Source organism: Meleagris gallopavo, chromosome 10 (genome assembly GCF_000146605.3).
Source record: "Meleagris gallopavo isolate NT-WF06-2002-E0010 breed Aviagen turkey brand Nicholas breeding stock chromosome 10, Turkey_5.1, whole genome shotgun sequence".
NCBI lineage: Eukaryota > Metazoa > Chordata > Aves > Galliformes > Phasianidae > Meleagris > Meleagris gallopavo.
The window spans coordinates 23,633,923-23,650,339 of record NC_015020.2 but is presented as its reverse complement, the minus strand read 5'-3'; the positions used below and the strand labels follow the sequence as shown (position 1 = coordinate 23,650,339).

The 16,417-nt window shown below is 37.9% G+C and overlaps 1 long non-coding RNA gene across 1 annotated transcript in view; it reads left to right on the top strand.

The window, feature by feature from the left end:
• Positions 1-10,865, top strand: part of LOC116216999 — a 40,839-nt gene extending 29,974 nt beyond the window's left edge. The window contains exons 3-4 of the long non-coding RNA XR_004160823.1: positions 2,857-2,991; positions 5,738-10,865. This is a non-coding gene — a long non-coding RNA (uncharacterized LOC116216999). The remainder of the gene's footprint in view (positions 1-2,856; positions 2,992-5,737) is intronic.
• Positions 10,866-16,417: the final 5,552 nt, after the last annotated feature.

Genomic DNA, 16,417 nt, shown 5'->3' with positions numbered 1-16,417 from the left:
GGGTCACTTCTGAGAAAAGGGTGAGGATAAGGATGCTCATTGAGCTTCTCACCAGGTGTGCAAAATCCTTTGGGAATCTTCAACATAAAATGTGCGGATGCCAAGCTGTTGTGTCTTTTATGTTCACAACATTGTTGATGCCTGGTAGGTGCATTTCCTTACTCCTCTCTCTACATTTTCTTGATGGACTGCTAAATGTCAGAGAATGGGTTTATTTCTGTTAATTTCTACAGAATTCCCTCTTTTGTCATCATCTGAGAATGAAATCTAGCCGTTACTTTTTATGAGAGTAACAATAAATTGAGTCTTTTAAAATTCAAGCCAGTAGATGTCAGCAGTTCCTTTTCAAACGGCTCTGGGATTGCAGCAGTAAATGAACTGACTTGTTCGCATCCAAACTTATATGATATAAAATATTTGCCCCCCAAAGCAGGAGCTGGATAAAATATAGCCAGCAAATGAGGACGAACAGCCTCCTCCTGGCTGCTTGTGAAAGTGGCATTAAGAAATGCAGAGAAATTCTTGGCAGCTATGAAATATTAAATATACTCTGTTTTAAAGATTATATATAAAGATAATCTTTGATCAGGCCATTGCATGACGCACCTCTATGAATGTTAAAACTCTGGCATATTTTTTTAAAATGTGAGGGCTGTGGTCTTACATGGTTATTTTTTAGCACAAGAAGTGCAGCACGTGCCGTGTGTTACAGCTGATGGATGAGATGGCAGGTGTTGGCCTGCAGTTGGATATATATTTTGTTCATACCTAAATTAGAAGAATATGCATTGTTGTCTTTTAATGACAACATTTTAAAATTTGATATTTCTATTTTTTTTAGGAGTGTGAAGGTTTTTATTAAATGGTTCTTTTCTGTTCCTCTGTAAATCAAGATCGCTTTCTCCAAAATCGGTAAAAGCAGCACAGGGGAATAAAAATAAAGCAGATAATGCTCTTGTTGCTAGCTTTTGGCCTGTGTTGTTAGCTGTGTTTAAATTAACATCCTTATCCTGTCCACTCCTTTGACCTTGAGCCAATATCAAAAGGATTTGCAAAGCTTTCCGAAGTCGTTTCCTTTCTTTTCGCTTCTGAGTCAGCAGGGGGAGCTCACACCCATTTGGTTCAATTAGTCAAATATTGGTTATTAAAGATGCTCTAAACTAGGCCATTTTATTTACACACCCACCCACACACCTCCTTGTATCTATGTATATGGAATTCACAGAGCTTATAATCCACACCTTAGCAGACTGTTTAAAAAGTCTCATTACCATATTTACCATATCCTCATCATAGATATCAGTTCTTATTAAAAAGAAGGGTCAGATGAACGAATGTTTAAAAACAGACCTATAAAACGATTCTGTTTTATTATCTCAAGGTGGGTGGAGGGCAAGAAGGTTTCCCTACAGCTCTCCAGGAGCTGATGCTCAGCTGAAGAAATGCTATGAGCTGTGAGCGAGCCTGGATCTCTAAGGCAGCTGGATGCTTTGGCAGCAGACATTAAGAAAGGAGTTAAAACTAGGCTGTTGTCAGTTCTTTAACACGAGAAGAGTAAAAGCAACATCTTTTTCCCTTAAATTTATTGGGAAAAGACACAGTCTGATTCATCTGACTGCCTTTGTGCAAAGCTGCTTCATTTTTATGCTGTGTGAATAAAAAGTAGACTTTTACTGCATGTTCACAATATTCTCAAGAATATCATTTGGATATGTTACTGCAAGTCAGAGAGTCTGTGGAAGTTCTTTCCTACTGCAGCTTTGTGCTAAATACTGTCACTTTATTAAATTATGCATATACTCCTGATATTTAGAGGCGTAGAATCATTGAATGTAAGAGAAATACGATTTTAAGTACAGATCATGAGAAATTTTAGCGAACTAAAAAAATAATAATTTTTGGTGGCAGGGGACAGTGAAGTGACTTGCCCAAGGTCACAGAGCAGTAAGACAACAGGGCTGGGAATAGACACCCTATCTCCTCCAGTTTCTGTGTGATGCCATGTCTGTGCCTTGGGCAAGCAGAGAGATTTTCTATTTTCTGATGGCCTTTAAATTTTCAGATGTTCATTAAGGTATCATGTATTATTTCCCCAGATACTTTTTCATTGTAACTGAGAATGTTTTAACTTGTTGATTGTATTGATTTTTTGATGTGGAAATAGCGGACTGCTCTATTTCAAACTAAATTTCAAGGCCATGAAGATGGTTAGAATGGAAAAGCCACTTAGCTCAACACTCTTGTTCCTTTTATTTTTATCTCGCTCAGGCATAGAAAGAGCCTGAGAGGTCCTATCCCTATCTTCTCTATCCTGGATGGAATCCCAATTACTTTAGGTGCTGGAAGAATTAGGAGGAAGAAGCAAATGTAATCTGTGATATAAGCAGATATGTAGCTGGCTGTGCTGGTGCTAGCGATATCTGAGAACACAGCAAGCACATTCAGCCTCCACATTCAGCAAATGTTCTGGCAGGTGCTGCTGCACCACTTTGAAGTCCTCTCTGAATCAGTGACAAATGGTGACTGTCCCTCTGATGGTCCTTTTGGTACCTTGCTAAGCTACAGCAGCCAGAAGTGCTTTGCATTTTTCTCAACTCTCAATACATTTCTGGATCCTCTATCACCACCTATGTTTCTGTGTTATTATTTTTATTTGTTATTTATTATTGTTGTATTTTTTATTCTGAAACTGTAGTCCTAAACCTAAAACTAGGGCTTTTAGAAATTGTCCTTAAATCCTTTTCCTACAGTATGTGCATAATTGTTCCGTTTAATATGGATTTTTTGTTTGGGTCAGTTGCTCCTAGTCCTATTTCCTCACAGTCGTCTACATTTGATGTATGTTTCCCTTTACAGGCCCAGTCATCTCCCTCAAGTAAGTCATTCCCTGATCATGACAGGCACGAGCCAACACTCTGCGTCTACGTTCTCATTGTTTGCAGTGAATTTGGAGCCTGACACTAAGGATGAAAGCCTTTGTCAGCTGTACAGGTTAGTGAGCAGCTTTCATGCAGACCTTGAGTTCCTGGGTGGAGGCAGAGAAAACACTTGGCTGCTGTCATCCTGGTGCATTTCTGTATCACTGCTCACACTGTGCTGTAGAAGCTGCAGTGTTTTAATTTCATTTAATTTTTTTCTTTTGAGGCTTTTCCACACACCCCTTTCCTGCATCCACAGGAAGAATCACTGGTGTAAACACAGAGCTTTGCTCTGTGCGTTTGCAGGTTACCCCAAATAGCAGAGCTAATGCTGCTGTGCTGTGCTTCTGGAGCTCTCAGCCTGCGGAGGGCAGTGTTTTTCAGCTATAAATTTGGTCCAGATCTAAAAGTGTGTGGCAAGTGCGTAACTGGCTCCAGTTCTGCCGATCTCCAGCTGCTTCCATTGAACCTGTGAGGATGGAGAGGGTTTTATTTTATGATTGTAGAGCAGAGTGAAGGAGTGCGGCAGGTGAAGGAGCAAGTGTAGCTAGCATAGGCATATATTCTTTTTATTTCTTTTTTCAATGTGTGTATTTTCAATACATTGCTATGGCATTTAAAATGCAGAGTTAGGAGAAAAAAGGAAAAAAGTGGTAGTGGTGAGGACTTGAGGACTGTACCATTTACACTCCCCCTCCTTCCCAATACCCATCAGCAAATTGTTAAACCACTAAGACGCTGGCAGCTGTGATATGGCAAAATGATGCTGTTTAGGGTAGCTCTCTCTTTGGCACAGGATTGAACAGTATTGGGGAAGACATGAAATTAAAAAGAGCTCGTTTAAAATTGACTGCTGATTACTCACTTCCATAAATACATTGGAACACAAGAAATTTATTGCACTTGGACATATTTGCAAGCTGCTTTTTGGAAATGGACAAAATACACTCTGAATAATTCACTTTTGCTTCTTGATTGGCAGGCAATCTCTCTATGGTTCTACTGAAAAACAAGGCTAGATTTTTCAGCAGGATGGATGTCAGAGCTTTGTTTTCATTCTTTCTGTAATGGTTACGAAAATTTGAAAATACAGGAGAACTAAAGAGAGAGTTGTTCCACTGTAAAATGCAAAACTGTAGTACTTTTCAACAAATGAGGAGTATAGAAGATGGTGGTCTGGATGCTCACTGAGCAGACTGAATTTTCATAAGCAATCTGAGTGAGAAAAGTGTAGCAATACAGACTAAAATAGTCTAGATAAAATTCCTTCTTGACTATAAAGTAGAAGAAGTAGATATCTATAAAACCAAACGTTTCAAATCCTTTTATCAGAGTTCTGAACAAAGAGACTAAGATCTAAGCAAAATGGACAAACAACAGAACCACAGGGAAAGAGCTCTGGAGGGTTTTTTTTTTTCCTTCCCCTAGAAGTGATGCCATTCTTTTCCAATGTACCAACAAAAAATTGACCACAAGCAGGAAATGAAAGAAGTTATCTCTGAATAGTGTGTATAAAATACTCTAAAATAAAAGAAGCTAACAGGAACCAAATTAGAGAGTGATGTGAAGCCTTCTGATATCACACAAGGCATCATCTAAAAACAAAACCATAATGCAGGTCTATAATAGACCATGCTGTAGTCTGAAAATTCTTTTTTTAATTGCCTCCAGAGCAGAAAAGAAAGCCCAAATTGATGCTTTCCCACTGCCATATTCTTATCTACTTTGTAATTACATGGGATAGCTAAAATCCTTTCTTTTTTAAAATAATACACCAAATTTCTTTTGTGCTTATATAAAATTGTATAAAAATTATTAAGACCTGAATGGTAATTAGTATTATGCCTGGAAATTAGTTATAATCTCTATAGGGTACATACATAGCTGTACACAGCTACTATGGATCTGTAAATGAGGGCAAAGAAGTCTGAGTGTTAAGGACAAAGTCATGTAAGTCATGCAGGCAGTGACAGAACTGGGAACAGAACAAGTGGAGCTTCGTGCTCAGTCCTTTTGCACTTGGAACAAACTGTTCCACTTATAGGCAGGGGAGGAGGCTGCTACTGAAGTGGCTTACTAGAAGTTATAGGCACTGAGTGCAACTCTGCTAACAACAGAAAAAGTTGGTGTTTTACCTATTCCATGTGTGAAGAGGTTTCATTTAGAAAGCTCTCTCTCTGATTTCATCCATGTTTCTCTGCTCTGAGGGAAAGTAAAGGTGGGAATGATATGTCCAATAGCTGCCATGAGCCTGAAAGAAAATTCATTTATTCAGTGCAGCAGGTACCTTTTCAAAGCTCTGTTAAAATACAGAAGTAGAGAAGATACATTTCTACCAGATTTCAGGGACATCATCTGATATTTATTAATGACTTAAAAATTTGCTTCTTCCTTGATGTGATTTAAAGTGTTTGTGCAATTGAAGTTTTAAAATTTGTTTTAAATCTTCTGCAAATTGTGACTCCAACAGCAAATTTGTTTTCCATTTGACCTGTAATGTCAGATATCATTGCACTGAGTCATGTGCTGCATCCAAGCAAGAAGACAAATTCTGGCTCCTTATTTTTCATTGACATTGTTTAAATGCAATAATTTTCAGCAGCTTGGTGATGCTGTTTGTAATACTGAATGATATTTGAAAGATAACTCAGCTCAGTATCTCACATCCTGTTAGATCCCATGTGAATTAAGCAGTTTCACACTGCAGTCAAAAGAAATGTAAAAGTAATGTGATGCACTATACAAAAACCAAAGAGAAAACAATTTTTTTTAGCCCTGTGGTGAAAATGTTATTGTATGTAGATATCTGCATTTTACAGATGGGGAAGCCAAGGCATGCTGGAATTGTTTGCTGAAGATCTCGATGAGTTAGACCAGAACAGAAGTTGCACCCCCAAATGCTTCCTCCAACTGCTGATACCTATAGCTCTTTGTAATGGTTTGGATAGGCATGTGACCATTTATGATCCACCATTGGTATAAGCATTAATCTCAGTGATTGAAATTCAATATTTTAGTCCTCGTTATGCCTTTGGCAGGCTGTGTGTCACGTGACAGAGCACTTCACTTCTACAGAAATCATTTTTTTCTATCTGTTATAAGCTGCAGTTAATAATGGTTACCCAGTGTCATGACACGTTTGAATTAGAAAAAATCTGAAACAAATGCCAGGTGGTATTACTAATTGTTAGGCTTTTATTTTAATTATTGCATGGATATTCGTAGAAAGTACTTCAAGCTAAGAGAAAAAAGCACTTCTGTTAGCAGAATAAAGCAAATGGGAAAAGGTTCATTGGAATTTGACAGATTAAAGGTGCATTGCTAAAATGGTGTGGTAGCCAACTATTACAGCTTAGAATGTTTATGTATAAGTATATAAATGACAATGTTTCAGAAACCTTGAATTTTATATAATCTACCTATGATCTTCCATTCAGATGAAAATGAAGACTAAGGCAGGAAAAAATACAGATTGATTGTACCTTTTTTCCTAGATTTCATTCTGTCTTCAGGAAAACTGAGTCAATGGCAAGAACTACAAAAACAGTTGCATGCTATCAGTTATATCATATAATATTGAAGAGATTAGAGAACAGACAAAAATGATTCCTTGCTGAAGGATAAATTCTCTTGATCTGCCAAGACTGTGCTTCATCTGCTTTCTAGCCTTAGGAATTGACTCCTAATAGGTGAAAAATATATTGTTCTATTTTTTAAGCCTGTTTCTACATGATCAGCTGAATCCTATTTGTGAACTACTGTATTAGTAATTAAACTGATCATCATACTAACACATAGGAGGTTAGGATCTGGGAGCAAGACTGGGATATTCAGGTCAGTTCAGTAGCATGATAGGATCTACACAATGAGAATCAGGGTCCTATTTATAAGTACCTAACCATTCTGGGACTGAAGTGATTCAGTTGTTTTCTGAAAGAAAACTGAAAGAAAAAGCTTGTGCATAAGTCAGTTAACTCAGGGAAATTTGCATCCCAAAATCTCCTTGGCTCATAGGTCTACTCTTGGTCTTTTAAAAGTACTGCATAAAGCAAATAAGTGACATGCTTCTCCTATAGTACACTGAAAAGCTGAAAATCATATTCACTTATACTTAAGAGGCAATTTGTTGCAACAAAGAAGGAAATTGTAGTGATACTCTTTCTGAGCAGTTTCTGGGGTGGAAAAAAGGCTTTTCCAACTTTTCTAGAGAAATTTGCCCCTTTCTTCATTGCTCAGTACTTTTGTGTGTACCAAAGAAGAGGATTCCATGGCTTCTGATATCAGTTTCATCAGAGCAAGTTGTTCAGAATGAGAGAGGAGACTGTCAGTGGACTTACTCGCTTTCTTCAGTGAGGATAAACAGAAGTGAACCCTTGACAGTAATTTGAGAGTGGTGGTTAATGTCTCTGAGATGGTATGAGGCTGACCTACCAATGCTGTAATTGTGTGACTCTGACTTGTTTCTGGATTATTTTCTAAATGTCATTAAAGCATTACTGGGGCTTCTTGTGCCTACATTCTGCTGGAAGCTTCTGTGAGATGCTTCCTTAGTGAAAGTTTGAAGCTTCTTACCTATTCTGCTATTGTCTAGAGTGCTGATTGTGTTCACCTGAGACGTTCACTGAGCAGATGAGTGAATTCTCAGAAAAGAGGAGGACTCAATGCTTCAGTGAGAGCAGCATTTCATTGCAAGGGGAATGAGAGAAAGATAGTCCAAAAGAGAGGAAAAGGGAGAGCAGGCAAAACAGTCAAACGGGAGACCTTTCAATAGTAAGGTCTCACTGAGCTTTGACGACAAAGACGGGGCTCTGCTGAACACGTAGAATTTCAGACAGGGACCTGAACTGATAAGACCCTGCTTGCAGCTCTAACTTATCCAGTCTTAATTTCCTCGGAGACAGCTAGCAAGATAGAAATGTATCTGCAGCAATGACAGCAGTGATCTGTGGTGTTTGGTGCCAGGATCCCAGTACTATCGAGGTCAATGTTTGCATGAGGTTATCCATCCCATAAATTCAAATTTTCTGGAGGGAGCTTTAACTTGCATGTTTGTCTTTTATACATATGTATAAGTAATATGTATATACATTCACCAAAACATGCATACATACATATGTGTATTCCATTTTAGTGTTTCTGGACATAGCATCTTCCATTGCTGATGTGTCTATTTTCTTCCCTTCACTTCTTTGCACCATTCCCTCAGAAGGCACCTTTGGGACTGCGTTCACCTTGCTCTCAGAACAGCAGAACTGTGCTCATGTTGCCGTTTCTTGTGCTTGGAGAGAAGTCTGGTGGACAAGTTTTACTTGACACAGAGACAGTCTCCTATGATGCACTGTGTATGCTTTGAATGACATGTTGTCTCTCTGGTTGGAGGAAATATGTGATAAAATATAGCAGTAGTGAGAAAATGGTCCAAGAGCAGCGCATTCTGAAACAACCTCCTCTCCCCTTTTTAAAAATTGCCTTTAGTGTGGTTGACGGTAGTATTTCAAAGGCAGCAGTTGATAGCAAATGGGAAGAAAAGCAACAGTGAATTAAAGAAGATTTGAAGAGATAAAAATGGTAATTTATAGGTGAGAAAGTCTGATTAGAGATGTTGTTACTTTTTAGTTAATGAAATGACCTATCTAGTCAAATTGGATAATTCTCGTAGTGAGATATTTTTTCTTTATTACCAGATTAGCGGAACCTCTCTCTTTCCTCAGTGAAAATGAAATGGCAATTTTAGCATTCTTAATTGGTTTGGTTCTTTTCCACAGTAGCAAGTGAACTGAGAAAATACTGCTTATGAACAGGTTATGAACTTAAGTCTAAAATCCATGCACTGTCTGCATCAAATAAAAAAGTGGCTAATGAAACAGTCTTCAGTTTCTAATTTCACAGAGAGCTGATGTTGCTTTAAGGTGTAGTTCCTGCATAGAATGCATGCAGTGAATGAATATTAGTAATGAGAAGCAGAGTTAATTTGTGGTTGAATGGTGTGTCTGTACTCAGAGTGACAGAATGTGTAGCCAAAGCTATATATTATACCAAATTCCACTGAAAGCAGTAGTAGAAGTGTAGGAAAATGTTAAAAGGACCTCTTTTTGTTCCCAGACAAATCTGCAGGTGAATTAGAGATAATGTATAGAATGCTTGCAGTGATTCATAACCAAGTTATGCACTCTAGAATAGGGAGTATTAACAGTAAATTTTTAATACGGTGACTTAATGCATGCTGGAAGAGGGTGAATTAAGCAAATTAAACTGTAGGTGCCAAATGGATATTATTTAAGAACAGCAAAGTTTGCCTGAAATTGAACCAAAATGAAAACCCACAAGATGTTTGGAGTCCAACTGTTCCTCCTGGTGACATGTACAGGTGCCTCTAGTTGGACTCCTGTAAGTTTCCTTCTGGTTCTCAGTGCATGTAGCTCATTTCTCTGATGTTTTCCAAAATTCATAGCAGAAATGATCTCCTCCATCATCTGGAGTGCTTTGCTCCTCATGCAATTTTTTTCTTTTGCAGCCAGTACTGAAGTTAATTCCCCGTATTTCTCCTGTTACCCTCTACCATCTCTGCCTCTCTGTTACAACACTTAAAAATTCATGTGAAAGTCTGATATCTTTGTCCATTTTTTTTCTCTTTTCCAACCCCACGCATTCCTTATTACATTCCTTTAAGCAGATCAGTCATCTCATCAAAAAACAGGAGATTTCTAGCAGTTGTTTCTCCTTATATTTCTATCTTGCAAATGATTAAAACTACACTCAGATGTATAAAGTAACTATGGGATTTCTGGAGCACAGCGTGTATTTGGTACCTTTTTGTCAGACAATGCTCTTTGGGTCAAAACTTGTTTCCTTGAAAGGAAGATGTTTGAAATTGGAATGCTTTGGTTACATAATGTCTGCTCCCAGTGGTTTGTCCTCAAAACTACTCAGTTCAGTGCTGTGTGACAGTTCTTCACTAGCTCAGGTTGCAGGGAACTATATTGGTGATTCTGAAAAATGAATTCAATTTCTGTCAACAGAAGGAATAAATGTGCATCTGTGCAGGTAGACATGGATTACTGCATTGTCACAAGCCATTATGGGAATGTAGATATGGTAAACTTGAGAGAGAGAGCTGTCATCATGAACTGGTAGAGAGTAAGTAGTCACACAACCACCTATTGTCTGCAGTGCTCTGACAGGCTGGCACATTTTGTTTGTGGAATAAAACTACACTTCTCTAACCTCCACTGCACTACTCTAACCTCAAAATGCTGATAGGCCAGCTGTGAAGGTAGATTGTTTCCTTCCTAGCAGTAGTGTCAGCTACGTATTCTGGATTCCTCCTACACTCTGGCAGTAAGACTCAGCTTTGTTGTATTTTATCCTCTTTTGTTTTGATATAAAAAGAATAGATGGATACTGCTACTTATTCTGAAATATGTCCATAGCAATGTTAAAGGTTATTAATTCCATCTTGTTGCTTAAAATACCCATATAGCCATGGGAAGTGGAAAGAAAGCACCACTTGAATCAATCCAATTTTTGTTTTTGTAAATGGATTTGTTTTTCTTCCTATGATTTGGTGCAGGTGTTGTCAAGATATCTGATTTATGGATTTTAGTAACCCAGGGACAGCTCATCACTTTCCTAATTTAAACAGCTAAGAAAAAGTTGACCTGTCTACTAAAAAGTGTTTTTTTCCTTTTGGCATGAATTCCAGAAAGAAAGCGCTGCAGCTTTCCTAGGGACTGGCTGATGAAATGTTCTGCACGGTATAGTAATAAATATAGCAAAGGAGAAAAGAAAAGGAAAGCACACATCCCTTAAAATACAATTGTTCTTACCTTTCATTCTGAGTCTCTTTTGGCCATATATATGAGTGAAGCCATCCCAAATCCATTCCTGTAAAGCTAATGTAATTAATTGATGTAATAACGACCCTTATCTAGATACTGGTTCTGTAATTCCTAAAGGTATTATTATTTTTTTTTACATGAGAAAGTAATTAAAATAATCAAAAATACAGTGGAAATGTCTTTTGTTGTTGTTGTCTACAGCAGCACCCATCTCAGGTATAGAATCAAGAGGTGTGCTTGGGCTGCTGCAAATTGTATGAGTGAAAACAGACTTTGAGAGCAAAGTATTCACTGTTTTTGTTCAGTGTAGCTCCTGACCTCAGTTGCCACTGCAGACCCTTATAAATAATCCTGATATATTTGCATTCTATAACTTCCTAGAAATTTAAAGTATTTGGAAAAAAATGCCTATATGTTAGCTCATATCTGAAAGCTGCAGTTTTTAAAAGCCTTAAGGAAATAATGCAAATTTGAGCAATAAGTGTTAAAATCCCTCTATCTCAAGTCCAAACTGAGACACACAGAATAAATGACTTTTAGAGTCATGCTGTGTCTAGCACAGGGTTTTGGAAGCCTTGAGTTGTTTTTTATGAAAAAGTTGCTAAATGGAGTTAAACATAATAAACATAAACCCAGAGCACTCTGGGTTGTTCTGATTAAAAATAGTTGCCCTGTAACGTTACAGTCACTTTTGTGTGCAACATCCTAGCATGCCTGATTGTTCTCTGCTTTTTTCATTTTCTTTTTAAAACATTAGAACCTGATCTTTTGGAAAATGGTATTTCCATCTGTGCTTGAACAGCAACAAGCAAAAATGGACGTAGAGTGAGGAGCTTATGGGGTAGACTAGCACAAACACTGACAACAAAGATTGAGGGACTTCTCAATTTTGATTTATAAGGTCAAGTCTTTGCCTCATGCCTCCATTTTGGGACTGGGGATACAGTGACAAGACCAGGTAGACAGCGATGGCTCCAGTCCTCCTACACGGTGCTATTATGAGCAGAGGCCATCGGTGCTGTCAGCGAGCACCGTTTGCCTGTGCTAAATTTGCTGCTGAAAGAATGAACCCACTATTGATCCATATGGATCTGTGCTGCAACTGGAGAGCTATACGTTCAGCATATGAACTTTCCTTGCGCTCTCCTCACTTTGGTAATGATTAGCGATGAGGGGCAAAAAAAGAACAGTGTGAAGGATGTCCGTGTCTCAGAAGAATCTAACTGAATCAACATTAGTTTTCTTCCTGTTGTCTCCCCTGACGCACAGGTCTATTATAGTGGTGATTGATGCCTCTGAACTTGGATTTTTTGCTAAGTCACTGTGTCTGTTGAGTGTGAAGGATTAAATCATGACCTTAAAAGGTAGAATGGTCTCCCTTTCACAGTACTTTTCTAACCTTGGAGGTGTGGTACAGAAATGTGGTGCTGGTGTCTTAAGGATGGACCACTTCCAAGCACATTAAATCAATTTTAAAATATTTATTGTGAATTGCAATAAATAAATTGATTGGTTTCTAACAGTGCTTTTGGGGAAAAAAAGAGAGAAACTCAGCAATCTGAGCATGGCCGAGAAAACTCATGGCTAAAAGTTTGTGGAGAAAATACTGAAGTGCTCACATTGTTGCTTTTAACATATCTGTGTCAAATAGAGTGAAATAGAGTTAAATTGGTGAGCGCTGCGTGAGCACTATGTGAACTATGCAGAGACAATGATTATCATGACTTCAGTAATCATGGATGCTACTGTGCGAAGATTTGGTCAGTTATATTCTAATCATTTAAAGGCATTTTTTTTATTTGCAGCTTTAGACTTAAATATTTTTTATTTTCAATTTGGTTGGCAAGAGGGTTGCTGCAAATATTTATAACAAATCACTCATACCAGAGGACACATTAAGTCTTGCAGCATAACAAAACTGAATTACCATGAAATAAACTTTCTTAATTAAACCAATTAAATTTCTTCCCAGTATGTAATTTAGAAACTCTGATAAACCCTGGTTGAAAAGGTTTGTTCTAGCCTTAAGCTGGCCTAAGAAAGAGTGAACATCTGGCCTGTGTATGAAAGGCCTATTTAGGCCTTAGGCAGTGTGCAAAACATTAGCTTCTGTCCATGGCATTGAATACTTTGCGTGGCCCCAGGGCTTTGCTAAAGGACAGTGGTATCATTAGGACACAATCATGTTTATGGAATATGTTGCAACTAAGATAAGTGAGTCCTCAGACTTGCACTGCAGCACTTAGAGCTGATTGAGAAATATTTCTGCTGCTTCACATTGTAGTTGTAATTCTACCAAAATAGATGCATTGAAAAAAAAACCAAAAAACTTAAATGCTTTCTGAATGTCGATATTGGCAAGCAGCACAACATTTTATGAAACAGTTTTTCACATTCCTTTTCTATTTCCTTTTCTATTTCACATTTCAATATTTTTTCAGGTATCAGTATCCATAAGGAGTATTGCTAGCAATATTAAAAGATCATTTTTAAGGCTACCATATAGAAATGATGCCTACACCTCGCTGCATGAATTCTGTTACAGGAACAGTCTGCAATGGTAATCAATAAGAAAGAAATACTCCAAGTATTTAATGTGGCTGGAGGAACAATAAAGAAAACATAACGTGGCAAAACCATGAAAGTTTTACTCTAAAATATTTTGGTTGGGTAAACTCAAGGCTTTAATTTTGGAAAGCTAGCAAGTTTACCCAAGTTTGAAGAAAGACATGAACTGTAAGCCCAGAAGATGTCATCTGTAGCTTTTTCTCCTGAGCTCATTCCCCAAATAGGAGACTTCAGGAAATTATGTTGAAGACAACCTTCCCTTTTCTGGTCTTTCAACTAGTTTGGGTTGATATTTGCAGTAAAGACACCCTGTTTCTTATTTATAACCACATTGTCACTTCAGAAACATAGTCCTCAGATAACTAATACCTCTGATAGCTCACAAAGACTGCAGTCGAATTAAAAGTAAAAAGGCACTGAGCTGGAGAGAGTTGCAGCTAATCATATGAGGTGTTTTGTTTCAGAAATATGTAACATGCTATTATACATCTGAAAGTGTAATAACTTCTGGTTTGTATCTGGATGCAACTGTAATTACTGGCCAGGCCTGTGTTTAAGGATCTTGTAGTTGCCTCTCGTTTTCTCTATGCAATAGTAAAGATCAACCAGTTGGTCTGTGAGATGAAGCCATCATGAATCAAGCAGGATTTGTTACTTGAGGGCTTCTGCTTTGAAGTCATGTTCTTGGTCTCTTTACAAGAGATTTAATCCATTTTGTTTAAGGGCACAATAAGAGCATCTTCTATTCAGTTTGTTTTCTGTCCCTTTTCTTCTGAGTTTTTTTGTTTAAATATAAATAGGATTGGTAGGGTTGGAGTACTGTTCCTTTATTGAAGGAAGTGTGAAGAAATGCAAGCTGGGAGGAGCTCCTTCTCCACCCAGAAAAAGGAAAAAAAGGAGGAAAAGAAAGAGGAGAAAAAAAAAAAAGGAAGGAGCGGGGACAGAGCAAAAATCTGTTGAGGGCTTTTGAGAGAATCTGACGCTTTCATGCTTGTTTAGGAGCAACTTTGTCAAGAGAGGAAACTTTAAGGTAAAAGCAGGGACACTTGAAAATATGCTGTCATCTAAGATTGAAACACAATGTGACAACCAGTAGCCTGCTGCCTTAGGAGGAAGACACAATGCCTCAAAAACACAGTATTTATACATGGAAATGCAGTGTTCACAATTTATTCTCAGAAAAGTCACATATACGTGCACAAAATCTTGCTTGGTAAGAGAGAAACAGCCCTTACAGAGGCTGGAGTCTTGCTCATTAGGATGCAGTAATACTGCAAAAAAAAAACCTGTCATTGTGCCAGAAATATTTCAGAGAGCTGCTACTATGGTCTCTTCTTCGCCAATCAGGAGATGGAAGGGATGAATGTTCTTCTCTCAATAAATCTGTGATACGTTTGATGAGGAATTAGTTTAGATTCTACAAACTTATGCTGGTGTTACAACCATGGAAGTGCTGAAATGCATAATGCCTGGCACTGCCAGAGCTGCTGAATGATTTGCAAATATCTTTCAGTAATACTCAAATTTAAAACTACTGGCTTTTCACTGTTTCTCAGCATGGAAAAATCATCATCATGCTTACAACCAGCCCCTCCCCCTTTATTTCAGCCTGTTAAGCTTAACAAATGCCTGAGAGAGAATATCGTTGCAAAGTCCGATATTTCTGATGTTAACTTGACATTTCTTAACATAAAAAGGATTTGTTTTTCACTAGCCTGTATTTTTTCCCACCAGATCTTATCAGTGATTTCCCTCAACAAAACCAAGATCAGTTTTAGCTATATCTTATTTTCTTTTTTTATTTTAGGCTAGTCCTGCTTGGAGGTAAGCAGAAGCAAATATATCACAAATTCTTCTGTGGTTTATATTATAGATTCTTTCACAACTGTCTTTGAAAATGTTGCATTCATTTATTAGTGTGTCATAATGCTATTAAAACATTATGAAAGAATTGCTTTATCGTGGAAAGAAATCATCCAACATGTATTTGTTTCACCGACCAAATTATTATAGGCAACCTCATGGATCATAAAATAATTGGATGCTGTCTAATTAAGCATTATTGGATTTTGATTCCTGCTTCTGATTCTTTTCTTTTGCCTTAAGAGTCTTCTGTGAAATACCTTTGATAAATGAGTTAAAGCTGACATGCAGACATTTTAAAATAAGGACAGACACCTGAAATGACGGTAAAAATTTTTATGGAAGTATCTTAAAGAGAAGAGGAAATCTATATTAAAAGGGTAAGGGATTGTAACAGATGCATGGTAACATGGCTTGCTTAAACTAGGAACACTCCTTATCCATGCCATATGCCCCTTAGCAATTTTCTCTAGCCCTACTGCCTTGGGCTTGCCTTCAGTTTTCCTGATTTCTGGCTGCTGCTGACTTCTTTACTCATTGTTAAGAAAGACATCCTTTACCATTTTCTTTTCTTGAACTGCTTGTGCTTGTTGTATGTCTTTATATGGCTCCATTACTGACTGCTTCCAACCTTAATTTCTACAAAATTACCATGCAGTGAAGAATTATTTAAATTGCATCACTGGGGAGTTTCACACAGAGGGAACAGGCAGATGTACCCAGTAACCTAACTCCTACCAAAGGTGTCTTTTGATAAAGCCGTGAGAGAGCCAGGAACTCTTGTTGCAAATTTCTCATCTGCAATTGCACCCAGGCTCAGGGCTGAGTTCAGATGGGCTTTTACCAAGATCTCAACCATCCAGACTTCCACATCCAGCCTGCCTGATCTTTCTGCATCATTCTTCAGTCTTAACATCCCAGCTTTCCTTGGCACTTAGCGTTCATTGTTCCCGATCGCACTCAGCAACACATTTCTCCTTTAGTTCCCTCTTCCCATACTTATTTTTGAATTATTTTGCCAGTATTTTATTTTGTCTGCTTTCTCTCTGGATGGTCTTGTCCAGTCATATAATTTTACCTGTTGTTTTTACACAGTTGAGATGCAGTTCTGTTCCTCTGCTTCTGACTGGTCTCCATCCAATCCCATCTTCTTGTTTCTCTATCTGACAATTGCTCCTGGGTATTATGCCATCAGCTTAAACTTAATTGTATGCCTTTCTTTCTCCATCT